The sequence below is a fragment of the Manis pentadactyla genome, assembly GCF_030020395.1.
Source record: "Manis pentadactyla isolate mManPen7 chromosome 15 unlocalized genomic scaffold, mManPen7.hap1 SUPER_15_unloc_1, whole genome shotgun sequence".
Taxonomy (NCBI): Eukaryota; Metazoa; Chordata; class Mammalia; order Pholidota; family Manidae; genus Manis; species Manis pentadactyla.
Window position 1 is genome coordinate 3,345,915 of NW_026644588.1, and position 12,248 is coordinate 3,358,162.

At 47.0% G+C, this 12,248-nt stretch overlaps 1 pseudogene; it reads left to right on the plus strand.

Moving 5' to 3' along the window:
• The first annotated feature begins 4,217 nt into the window (after window positions 1–4,217).
• Window positions 4,218–11,854, plus strand: LOC118911529 (ras GTPase-activating protein 2-like; annotated as a pseudogene).
• The last annotated feature ends 394 nt before the right edge of the window (window positions 11,855–12,248 follow it).

The following is a 12,248-nucleotide window of genomic DNA, read 5'->3' on the forward strand; positions in this document are numbered from 1 at the left end:
GGGGCATGCCCTCCTCTCTCACCGTGCTCCAGCTGCTCCGGGCAGGTGCCCAGATGTCCTCAAATACAGGTTCTATTATTACTTAGGTATGGCGAGGCCATCAGGGCGCCTGTCCCGGAGGAGACGGCTTCTTACACCCGGATTGCGAGAGGCAGTGGCCTTCCCAGTGTGCAGCTGATCGCCCCGAGACGGTCTCCTCCTCTCCTTAAGGGAACTGATCCCTTCTTGGGGACCCCTGGTGACCTCATCTAAATCACCAGGACCTGGTCGCAGGTGCTCCAACACCCCCCAGGGGCCCTGCTCCCCTACAGTCTCCTCTTGGGGGTTCGCATCCTCACCAAAGAACTACCCTGCCCTCCAGCACCTCAGTACAGGTCAGCGTCTTGCTTGTTTTTAAGATTTTTTTAGGTTGTGGTACAATACATAAAATTTATCTTGGAAGCATTTATGAGTGTGAAGCTCAGAAGTGTTAAGTTTACATGGTTGTGCAACTGATCTCCCAAACTAGTTTATCTTGGAGACCTGAGGCTCTGTCGCCGTTACACGCTAACTCCCTGCTTACCTGTCTGTCCTCCGGGCCCCTGCAGCCCCCATTCTGCCCTCTGCCTCTGTGGATTTGATTACCAGATGCCCTGTACGAGTGGAATCACACAGTATTTGTCCTCTGGTAACTGGCTTATGTTACTGATCATAAATAACCTCAAGGTCCATCCATGTTGTAGTGTCAGAATTTCCGATCCCTTTTAGAGCTGAATAATACTCCAGTGTACAGGCAGACCACATTTTGCTTATATTCATTCCCCTGTTGATGGACACCAAGGTTGCTTCTGCCTCTCAGATGCTGTGAATAATGCTGCCACGAATGCAAGTGTGCAAATTCTGTGTGAGACCCTGCCTTTGATTCTTTTGGGGGGTGCTCCTGGGTGGGGCTGCTGGTGCTCACTTGCTTTGTGCTTAGAATGTCTACTTTCTATTAAACTATTTTGAAGTCATTTTAGACTTACAGAAGAGCTGCGGAGACAGTACAGAGATCCCCAGCACCCTTCCCTCGGCGTGTCGGACGCTGACATCTTACCTGACATCGCCCTGCCCTGTGTGTTAACGCCTCTGATGCTGACATCTCACCGGCCTACCTTACCCTGCTCAGAACAGAGACCAACGCTGGCATGTTGCAATTAGTTGAACTACAACTGTTTCCAGATGTCCCAGGTTTTCCACAAACACTGTCCCCCCGGCCCAGGATCACAGGTGACATGCGGTGTCCTTCCATCCAGGGCAGCCCTCAGCCCTTCCATTTCCCATGACCTTGACAGGCTTGCAGAGCCGGCAGGGACGGTGTTCTGTCGTCCTCTGCATGGTTTGTCTAACATTCTTCACGATTGGGCTGAGATGTGGGTTTGGGGAGGAATACCAGAGAGGATGTGCCCTTTGCATCACTCAGGCTGCTTCCTTTGGCTGCTTTTTGACTTTCCGGTGTAGTGACGGGGACCCCAGGGTACAGCACCATTTGGTTACAAATTATCACAGAGATATGAGAGAAAAGAATGGGGGGAGGTCCCTTTGTTTGGTGTGATGAGGAATTTTGGAGGAAGTGGTGCAAACCAGCACCTGAAGGATGAGGTGATGCAGGCAGGGAGTTTCAGACGGGAGCAATGGCATGTGCAAAGGCCCTCGGGCGGGGACACGCTGAGCTGTGGAGGGACCCAAACGAACACCCCATGTGGGGGGTGCTGTTGAGGGGGGCGGCTGCTAGAGGATGGGGCTGGGGAGGTGGGCTGGGCCAGTCCGTCAGGGCCTGAGGTCCAGAGGAGTTTAGAACTCATTTTCAGGCAGCATAAACCATGGGGGGCTCCCAGCAACTCTGGATATAACAGTGAGGCTGTGAATGGAGCTTGGCAGGAAACGGTGAGCGGGTCCCGCTGTGTACATGAGTTTAGCTCCGGCAGGTGGGACAAAATCAAACCATCTTATTTATAGCATGACAGGCACACAGAGACTGGCCGCCAGCCGAGAAAAAGGCAGTGCGAGCTGCAGACTCCCGGATCCGCCTGAGCTCTGCGGGACAGGAGGGTGGCAGTGGAGGCCACACTCTTTTAAAAGGAGGAGCCCCGGAGCCAGACAGCCTCGGCTGGGACCTCAGAAGTGCCGCCTGCCAGCTTCGTGACGCTGTGACCGGGTATACCCATCGCCAGAAATGGAGGTAGCCACCCTTCCCCCCTAAGATTCATGCCTGTCCAAGGGCTTGCAGAGCGAATACTCAGAAAGTGCTAACTGTGGTTTTTATGTTTTAATGAGATGAAATTCACATGACATAAAGTAACCACTTTAAAGTGTCCGATTTGGTGACACGTAGGACCTTCGCAAAGCTGTGAGCATCACCTCCCTCTAGTTCCAAACCTTCTCCGTCCCCCAGAGGACCCCCCGATGCGTTGACATTTTGTAGCCCGTACCAGGACTGCAGGCCCTGTATGGGACCCCAGGTATGGATAGGCCACATTTTGTTCCTCATTTTAGTTTTCACGAGTACACTACTACCTGTCATTCTTATAGCTCCTGGGGATTTTACTGAAGAGGTTGGAAACTGGCAGGAGAAGGAAAGTGGGTGATCTTGCAGTGACACAGATGCGAGTTCAAATCCTGATCCCCCCTCCGCCCTCCTCACTAGGTCTGTGACTCTGTGGGACTCACAACCCTGATCTGGCCTGTTTTTGTTGTTTTTTAGCAGTACGACTCTAATAATCCCCATGCCATAAAATTATTATTATTATTATTATTTTATTTCTCATGTTTAAATCGTGGTAAAATGTACATACCGTAAGATTTGCCATGCCGGCCATTTCTAAGTGTGCAGCGCAGTGGACACTGGCTACATTCCTGCTGTGTAGCCATCACCACCGTCCATCCCCAGGACTTTTCAGCTTCTAATACGGCAACTCTGGCCCCTTTAGACGCTAACTCTGCAGGCCCCCCACCCAGGCCAGCACAGTTTTCCCGGGGCAATGACACTAGTCTGCATCTCCGTAGGGGGTTGGGTAGCTAATTGTCAAAATGCTGCTATTAGGGAATTTCCTTTCACTGTATGCAAATTTTAACACCAAAGGAAAAGAAAGACTCTCTAAGCTTACCCCAGTCTAAGGCTTCCAGGCAAGGCACCCCAAACGGCCCTGTGAATAGCTGCAGGCGCAGCAGGTGGAGTAAACTGTCAGTGGACGAACCTGGGCAGGGGGTAGGTGGGTATTCGCTGAGAAGTCTTCCAGCTCTTCTGTATGTTTGAAAAGTTTTCATAGTAAAATGGAGAAAAACTCAGCCTATAACAGTCGTCTCACCCCACCGGCTCATCAGTCTCTTTTTGTTACAAAAATGACTTTGGGCACCTGGCAGAGAGTGCGTGAGAAGAGAGGTTTTATTTAAGGAATCACCTTGCGTGGGTGCATGCAGCAGAGCAGGCCACACTTGTCACTTTCCGCTGTCCACATGGGGGCCCTTCTATGTGGGAAGAGGTTCCCATCAATCCGAGCCTTAGTGAGACGCTGTTCCTTCTGTTACAGCTGATTTCCTGACTCCATGGTAATTAGCCAGAGGGTGGATTCCAGAGACTCTACCGCAATTACCCAGCTGGTCTGCAGGCTCCTGGGGCAATCACCCGGCTGGTTCCTAAGACTATACCACTATTCCCTAGCTGATTCCTGTGACTTTACATCCTTTGGTGACTCTACATACTTATGTGCCAAATCCTAGGACCCTGCCATTACTATATGGCCTTTTATAGAAATCCAATCATAATTATCCAATTTGCTTATTATATGTATTAAGTAGTGTGTTATTGAGGCCTCCAGGATTTCAGCCCCCTTTTCTGGGTACCAGGACACAGATGGAATTCTGACTCTCTTGTCCTCAGAGACTTACAGGTTGTTGGAGGAGAGAAGTTAACTCATCGCACCTCCCAGAGAAGCAACATAGCTAGAACTTTGTGGAAGCACAGGGAAAGGACTTCAGGGTGCCATGTACAGCTGTGTAGGTCGTGCACTGCACAACCCGAGGGTCCCCATCCCGCAAACTCCATTTTCAATACAGCCTTCTCACTCGGAGTGTGAAGTGCCCTCTCGGGCTTCCAGGACAGGCGTCATGGACAGCCAGATGCAGGTCCAGACCAGGAGGGAGGAGGCCTGACGCCCAGGAAGAAAGAGAACCAGGGAGACTATTTGAAGGCTGGAGGGATGAGGCATCCCCTGCGGGAGGGCCGGCTCAGCTCTCTCAAGGAGGCTCGGAAGGAATTGCTGATGCAGTGTGCTCCACGTGGGGTCATTCCTGTCACCTTCCACCTCACTCAGGGTCATTGCAGTGCCTCCCAGGACCCCTATGACCTGCTGCCTCCAACGCTTACCTCTCTGAGCTCACCCTGCACCTCTCTCTCCACACCCGCCACCCTGTGTTCCCTGGAGGTGACCGAGGGCCACGCATGCGCCCACCACGGGCCTTTGCCCCAGCAGCACCCCCATGTGGAGCTGTGTTTCCCTTGCAGATCCCTGACCAGCTCCTCCTCTCATTTAATTGTGGCTCAGATGCCACCTCAGGAAGCCCTCCCTGACCTCCTGTCCTCACGCATTCTAATCGCCTGGACCTCCCTTCCACCCTTCTTGCTTTTCCAAATCACTTTTCACCTTCCTGTAGACTATGAATTTACTTAGGTTGATGGGGTATTCTGTTTCCCTCTGCAAAAAATATAAGCGTGGGATCCTTGTCTGTTTTGTTTGATGGCTCTCAAGAGCCTTGAACGGTGTCTGGCACACAGTAGAGCACCAGCAAATGCTTGAATGAAAAAAAAAAAAATGAGTTTGTGAGGTGAAAAAAATTATTTTTCTTTGACTCAGAAGGGAATTTCTCCACTCCGACCACAAGAGGGAGCACACGACACACGTTGATTCTTCGCAGCCCCAGGTGGGTGGTCTCTGGACCAGGCCAAGTGACGCTGACCCCATCCTTTCTCCACCAGGAGCCTTCACCTCCGCCTCTGTAGAGTGGAGATGAAATGCCCAAAATAGACTCCTGGGAAGAGCAAAGGGACAATGCATGTGCTTGAAGGTGTTTTAAAAAGGCTACAGATTATATGTGTCCAATCACATGTTCTATACATCAAACATGTGCATTGTTAAAATATACATCAATCATGCCTCGATACACCCATTAAAAATAAATAAAAAATTGCATTGAAGAACAACAAAAAAGCCATCAGGCTAGCACAAGATCCTTGCGCATCCCAATATATCAATAAAATAATATTAAAGTTCATTAATAGGAAATCTGATGATTTAATTAATAAGAAATATCAATCAAAGGATTTGACAATAGAGTTATCTTGCAGAGCAGTAACGTGTTAAAAAAAAAAAAAAACCTGCCGCTCCGGGCGGCTGCCGGCGCTGGGGAGCGGCCCTGAGGTGAAGCAAAAAATTTATTACCGTATCTTGGGCCCAACAAAATGAGAGATTGTTTCTGCACCATAAATTTGGACCAGGAAGAAGTTTATCGTACGCAAGTTGTTGAAAAATCTTTAAGCCCATTTTTCAGTGAAGAATTTTACTTTGAGATTCCAAGAACTTTTCAGTATTTGTCTTTTTATGTTTATAAGAATGTTTTACAAAGAGACCTTCGTATAGGAAAAGTAGCCATCAAAAAAGAAGACTTGTGTAACCATAGTGGCAAAGAAACTTGGTTTTTGTTACAGCCTGTTGACTCCAATTCAGAGGTTCGGGGAAAAGTTCACCTTGAATTGAAACGGAATGAACTGATTACAGAGAATGGAACTGTGTGCCAGCAGCTTGCTGTACACATCAAGGCAGGTCATGGGTTGCCTCTCGCACATGGACGAAGCTGTGACCCTTATGCAGCGGTTTCCCTGGTGGGCCCTTCTAGGAATGACCAAAACAAGACAAAAGTAAAGAAGAAAACAAGCAATCCTCAGTTTAATGAAGTCTTTTATTTTGAGGTAACCAGATCCAGTAGTTATACCAGAAAGTCCCAATTCCAGGTAGAAGAGGGGGACATTGAAAAGCTAGAAATTGGGATTGACTTGTGGAACAACGGAAATCTGGTCCAAGATGTTTTCCTAGGTGAGATTAAGGTTCCTGTGAATGTGTTAAGAAATGATTCTTCTCATCAAGCCTGGTACTTGCTGCAACCAAGAGACAATGGAAACAAGTCATCTAAAACTGATGGCCTGGGGTCTCTTTGATTAAATATATGTTATACAGAAGACTACGTGCTTCCTTCAGAGTACTATGGTCCTTTGAAAACTTTGCTGCTAAAATCACATGTTCAGCTGATTTCTGCCTCAGCTGCTTACATTTTGGGTGAAATATGTCGAGATAAAAATGATGCTGTTTTGCCCCTTGTGCAACTGCTGCTGCACCACAATAAACTTGTTCCTTTTGCCACTGTAGTGGCTGAATTAGACTTGAAGGATACCGAGTAAGAATTACATTAAATGTTAATTATGTGCCACTGAAATTGGATCTCAGTTTCCCAAATTGTTTTTGTAATCTTAGTTCTCTTGTATTGACCCACCTTACTGAGTAGCGTCTGAAAAGAACTGCTTATCAAGTAGTAACAGGCAGTTGTTCAAGTTAGCAAACAGTGTCCACCAACAGCAAAGTTAACTGTTAATAAAGAAATTTTTTTATTCAGTGTTAAAAAAAAACAAAAAGCTGCCATCCACCTCCTTATTTGCAGAAGGGGACTCAAGTTCATACAAGTCAATGTGTGACAGTGTCACTACCACATGTCACCAAGTGTGAAAGCAGGGATGAGCTCCAACAGAAATAAGAAAGGAGTATGACATGCGGAGATTGAGATTGAATTAGGTCAAGGGATGGACACCAATCCTGTGGGACTCATGTCCTCACAAGAAGAGGAAGGACCCCAGACATGTCCTTCTCCCTGTCCTGGTACAGAAGACAGTCCATGGGGGGACCCAGAGAGAGGGGCCTCAGGAGGACGCAGCCCGACTGCCCCCTTGACCTCAGACTTCCAGCCTCCAGAGCTGGGAAACAAGAAATGCCGGTTGTTTAGGCCTCCCAGGCTTGGCATTTTGCATGGAGCCCTGCAGACGAGTAGGGCATGTGAAGAGCAGTGGTCAGCACAGATTGCAGCCCTGTGACCGGTAAGGGGGCATCTGTGGTCGCACACCTGTCCCCACCTCTCTGATCAGCCTGTCCTGAGCAATCTTGTCTCCCTGTGGTACAAAAGCCAAGGTTGGGCAGCAGAATGCTGTCCTCACCACCAGACTCTCAGAGGAAATGTTGCAGTAGTTGCTAACTTTGGTGACCTCAGTCGGGTTACTCTAAACACCGGTATCCATTTCCCATGGCTGTGGTCACATGGTGACAGGGTTTCGGTTTTGCAAAATGTGGGGTTCTGGAGGGGATGGCGGTGGTGTCTGCGCAGCAACATGAGTGTGCTTAAGTTGGCTGCCCTGTGCATTTAAGATGGCCGCACAGCAAATTTTATGTTGCGTGTATTTTACCACAATAAAAAAAATGGGAAAAATGAATACAAAAGAAAGCATACCCAGGGGTTCTTTCCTGGGTGTGGCTGATGAGTGATTCTTGTTTCCTCCTGTGCCTGTTCTGTATTTTCTGGATATTCCACAAGAGTCATGAGTATATGTTTTTAAGTTTTTCCCAGAGAGAACATCAGGCATGTTGGCCAATCGAACCGTCACCTGCCCGGCCCCCCAGGCCGTTCTGGAGACAGAGATGGACCAGCCCTGGAGATGCTTCTGGGAAGGACACCAGGAGGCAGGTGTCGGCCGCCGTGTGGCTGTGCCGTGACATGTGTCCAGCTGGAGACAGCCGTGCAGGCCTGCAGGCCGTGGAAGGAGCCAAGACAAGCTCTACCTGGAGGGGAAGGTTGGGGGTGCTGGGGAAGGTGACTGCATCTTAAACTCGTATTCGTTACAGACTCATATAAAGCTGTCTTTTTTATGGCTAAGGAAGTTTTAAAAAAGATAAATATCTAACTCAAAGAGGCAGGATGAATAGCTTCTCTTGTCTCAAATACAGATCTATTTTGGAATCAAGTCCAAAGTCAGTCAGTGATAAATAACAGATTCATTCCAATCACTTTAGGACAAGTAGCAATGTTGACAGAGGGTTTCTAAATGTTCTAACGCTCCATCCAGTCCATGTGAAATGCCTGGAACTGCAGTTAAATGCAGCAGTACAAACAAGTAACGAAGTAACTGGCAGTCACACAAGCCTTTTAATGAAGAACATAACTTTTTTCCTTTAAAAGCCTCCTTTAAAATAACCTAATTAAGACATCTTCTGATAATACGTTATCTTCTGATGTTAGCCTCAGGAAGTTTTTAATCATTTTTAAAAAAGCTTTTATTTTATTCTAATTTTAAACAGTAATACAAATATAGGGGAAACTGGATACTGTATACTGGAACTGAAATTATCTTTGCAACTTTTCTTTGAAAAAAAAAGCTACTCTGAAGTAAAAAGCTTACTTTTAAAAAATACTTGGGGTTTTTTTTCTGTAGAATTGGAAAGACAGATAATTGTAAAAAAGAATAATACCTATAAAAATAGGTATACATATAACTATATGCATATACATAACTTTATATTCTTTCTCTTTGGATTAATGTCATATTCCCATGTCATTAAAGATTCTTCATAAATATTGTTTTAAAGGGCTGTTTATTATTATATCCTGTGGCTAAATCTAAATTTATTTAATCATTCTCCTACTATGGAACACTTCTTACTACTTTCAGCTGTTAGAATTAGCTATAGAAATAATATAATTGTGCACATTTCTGATCATCTATCTCTACACAGATGGACACACACTTTTAGACATGACTGAACTATTTTCCAGAAAATGAACTTCCCCTTGAAGAGCACGCATCACCCAACCCCAGCTCCAGGCACGGCCGATGACAACGGACTTCCGAGAAGGAATGCTGCCGGCTTAGCGCACGATGCCTCCTGGGAAGAGCCTCAGGACTGAGTACCTGCTGTGAGTCGGGGCTGCTACAGCCAAAGAAAGGTGTGAGATTCACAAAAGTCTCCAGGTAATCCTGCCAGCTAACCACCTCCTGATTCGCCTATAACCAAAAGCCAGGTGCATTTACTAAAAAAAAAAAAAAATCCCACTGAAATCAGAGTAAGAGGAAGGATGGCTGAGGTACAGGATTCTACCAAGAGTCTGAAGTGTCCCATTTGGCCCAAGATTATTCCCAGCAAAGGAAACACAGATACGTGAATATCGTGTATAATGAGTCTGGAGAAACCATGGCTGGGGGTAGGAATATTGTTCCCCTAGGAGTTATTTGCAAATTTGAGGACACTTTTCTTTGGCAGAACGACAAAAAATCGGTATTGGATGGGGGTGTGTGTAGGAAATCTGTGATGTGTAGGTGAGTTCCAGAGAAAGAATCATTCGGCCCCAAATACCAAGCAGAGCGACATTCTTGAAGATTATTTTGTCTGGCCAGAATGAGGGAGGGAGTGTCCTCTTCTTAATTTTAAATTCAACATTAACATTTGGAACTTTAACATAAAATCTGGCTTCTCTCAAAAAATTATAAAACCTGATAATATGGCCAAAATTCTCCTGGCGACAACTGGTGGGAAATTAGTGGCTGCCACCTGGAGCTGAGAGGCCCGGTCAGTCGCACTCGTTATTACCTGTCTGGCAAGCCCCATCCTACCACCAAGCCTTTCAAAGACCTCACCAGTCCCAGAGCAGGGGAACGCCAGGACGCCCCCGACTGCCCCTCCCTCAGTTACCAGAAAGGTCCAGCACAGGGACCTCCTGCCAGCGGTGGTTTCACTCTGGCTAGTGTGCCTGTCTTTTAATCACTGTCTCGTTTGCTTCCCTGGCCACCTGGGCTGGACCACCCAGAACCCTCTTCCTGGAGCCTGAGAGCAAGTCGTCCGGTGTTGGCCTTGTTCCTTCTCAACGCCACCGCCGCCACTGTGACCTTCACCACTGCCCTGACCACTGGCGCATGCTGCCCCCTCCACAAAGAATCCAGAGGAACTTCACAGACTCCAGAGGAACTTCACAGGGCCTCCCAAAGCTCCAAACCAAAAAGCCGAAGCAGAGCCTGGGGCCAAGAAAAAAGGGGACAGAAATGACATTAAGGACCCAGGCAAGGAAATGGATCCCACCAGCTCTACAACCCCGGGTTTGGACCCCTGGGGCACTTCTCATTTGGCCTTAACACTTCGTCCTTCTAAGTCCCGGTTTCCTCATTGGTAAAATGGAGAAAACAAGACGTCTTTTACGAGGTTGCTGGGAGTCTAAATTAGAGCATGAACGTGCAAGTGTCCTTCATGGGTCCTGGCACACGGCACGGGCTCAGTAAATGTTAGGCAAACGTGAAGCTAGTTAGTGACAATGCTTTTACTTCCTCTGCATTCAGGGTAACATGTCCTTGTCTGGACAGCTGAACCTGGGAAAATAAAATACAAATTGTCTTGTCTCCCCCTGGGTACAGGGTATTATAAGCTCCTTCCTGTAATGTCTAGTATCAAATGGGTTCATTTCTTTTATCATTGTTTATTCACTGATGTCTTGAACAAGTATTAACTATGCACCTACAATGTGCTTAGGGAAGGGATGCAAAGGGAAATAATGACAACTTTAAGAAAATAAATAGTGACAAAAACAAGCATATGAACACATAATCAACACTTAGTCTAATAAATCCTATATGTTATGGAGCTCAGGGAAGGGGGGTGACTGACTCCATCCACACGAAAGAGCGCCATGAAATCAGAGCAGGGGAGGTTGTAGTTCCATCTAAGAGCTGGCTGGAAATTCACCCAGGAAGCAAAAAGAAGGGATGCACTTCAGACAGAAGGCTCTCCACGCACAAACACACACACAAGTGTCATGGTGCTTTTGAGGAAATACAAGTAGTGTTGAGGTTTTATGGTCTTTCCTAACAATCCAAAAGAAGCAAAACTGGATGGTCAAATCTTCAATGGCCTCATTTCTACCCACCGTAACATCTACTGTGATCACTTGAAATAGATCACTTGAAATGTTTAGATGGGGAAAATAGCACATTTTACACATTTTCAAATTAAACTGAGCACAATGCCCTGGCATAGGACACAGATGAATACAAAAAGGTATAACATCACATTTTTAAAGGATTTGGTGTTTGTAATAGATTTGGGATATTTATAAGGTAAATTATCCTGTATCATGTGGTATTGCTCACTAGCTATGTTGGCAAGAAACAACTTCAATCACAGACTTCCATGACTCCAGGAGGGTTTTGCCAGGCAGCTGAGTCTGGGGAGACTTCTCCCTGAGCACCGGGTGAAACTTGACCTGCAAAGGAGAGGGCTCTTGCTTCTGATGGAGAAAGAACTCCGGAGCAGGTCAGAGGAGGGCCGGCAAGGAAGGAATCTGTTAAAGTGAGAGTAGCAGCAAATGGCAGCTGCTTTGCAGGCAGCAGAGAGCGAGGAAGAGGATAGGCAGGAAAGGGAAGTTCATTGAACTCTAGCTCAGCAAAGTGCACATCCCTTGCCAGCCCCTGAAGCCAGGTTCACTTGGCGCCCAACGTCCGCTTGGGTCTGCAGGATGTGGGTACTGAGTCCTATTACCCCAGGATTTGGGGGAGCCGCAGAGCACTCGATGGAGTGAAATTCTGCTGTGAGAGTTTCCCAAGGGCAAAGATTTGGGAGCAGGCTACTAAAGAACATGATCATAACAGCAGCAGTCCTGTCTGGGGACCCCAGGCAGCAGGAATTCCGAGTCCAAATAAGAGAGCTCAAGAGCACCTCCCTACTTGTCTGGAGTAGAAGACACAGAGGGAAGACTGGTGCTTAAGTCTGGAAAACACAATAAAATCGCAAAGTAACAAAGACACCACTGGAAGAGGGCAGTGACAAAGACAGCAAGTTGAGCAGTGGGAAGTCTATGTTTAAGGCTATTAAAAACACACTCAAAGAAAGGGGAGTGTAGTGTGGGCAACCTCAGAGAGGAGGTGCCCTTAAGGGCTTAGGATTCTGACTTTCTAGGTTTTCAGGAATGCAGCAAAGGGTGGTGAGGAATGGGGGGAAATGCAGGCTTGACATGTGGTCTCATGACGTCTGTCTCCAGCATGGACGGTATGCCACCCTCCAGTCAGTCCTCTAGATATTCTGCATTATAAACGTAACACCAGGAATTTATTGATCCTGTTCTTTTGCAAGATAATGATTACCCTCAAGCCTTGGAAA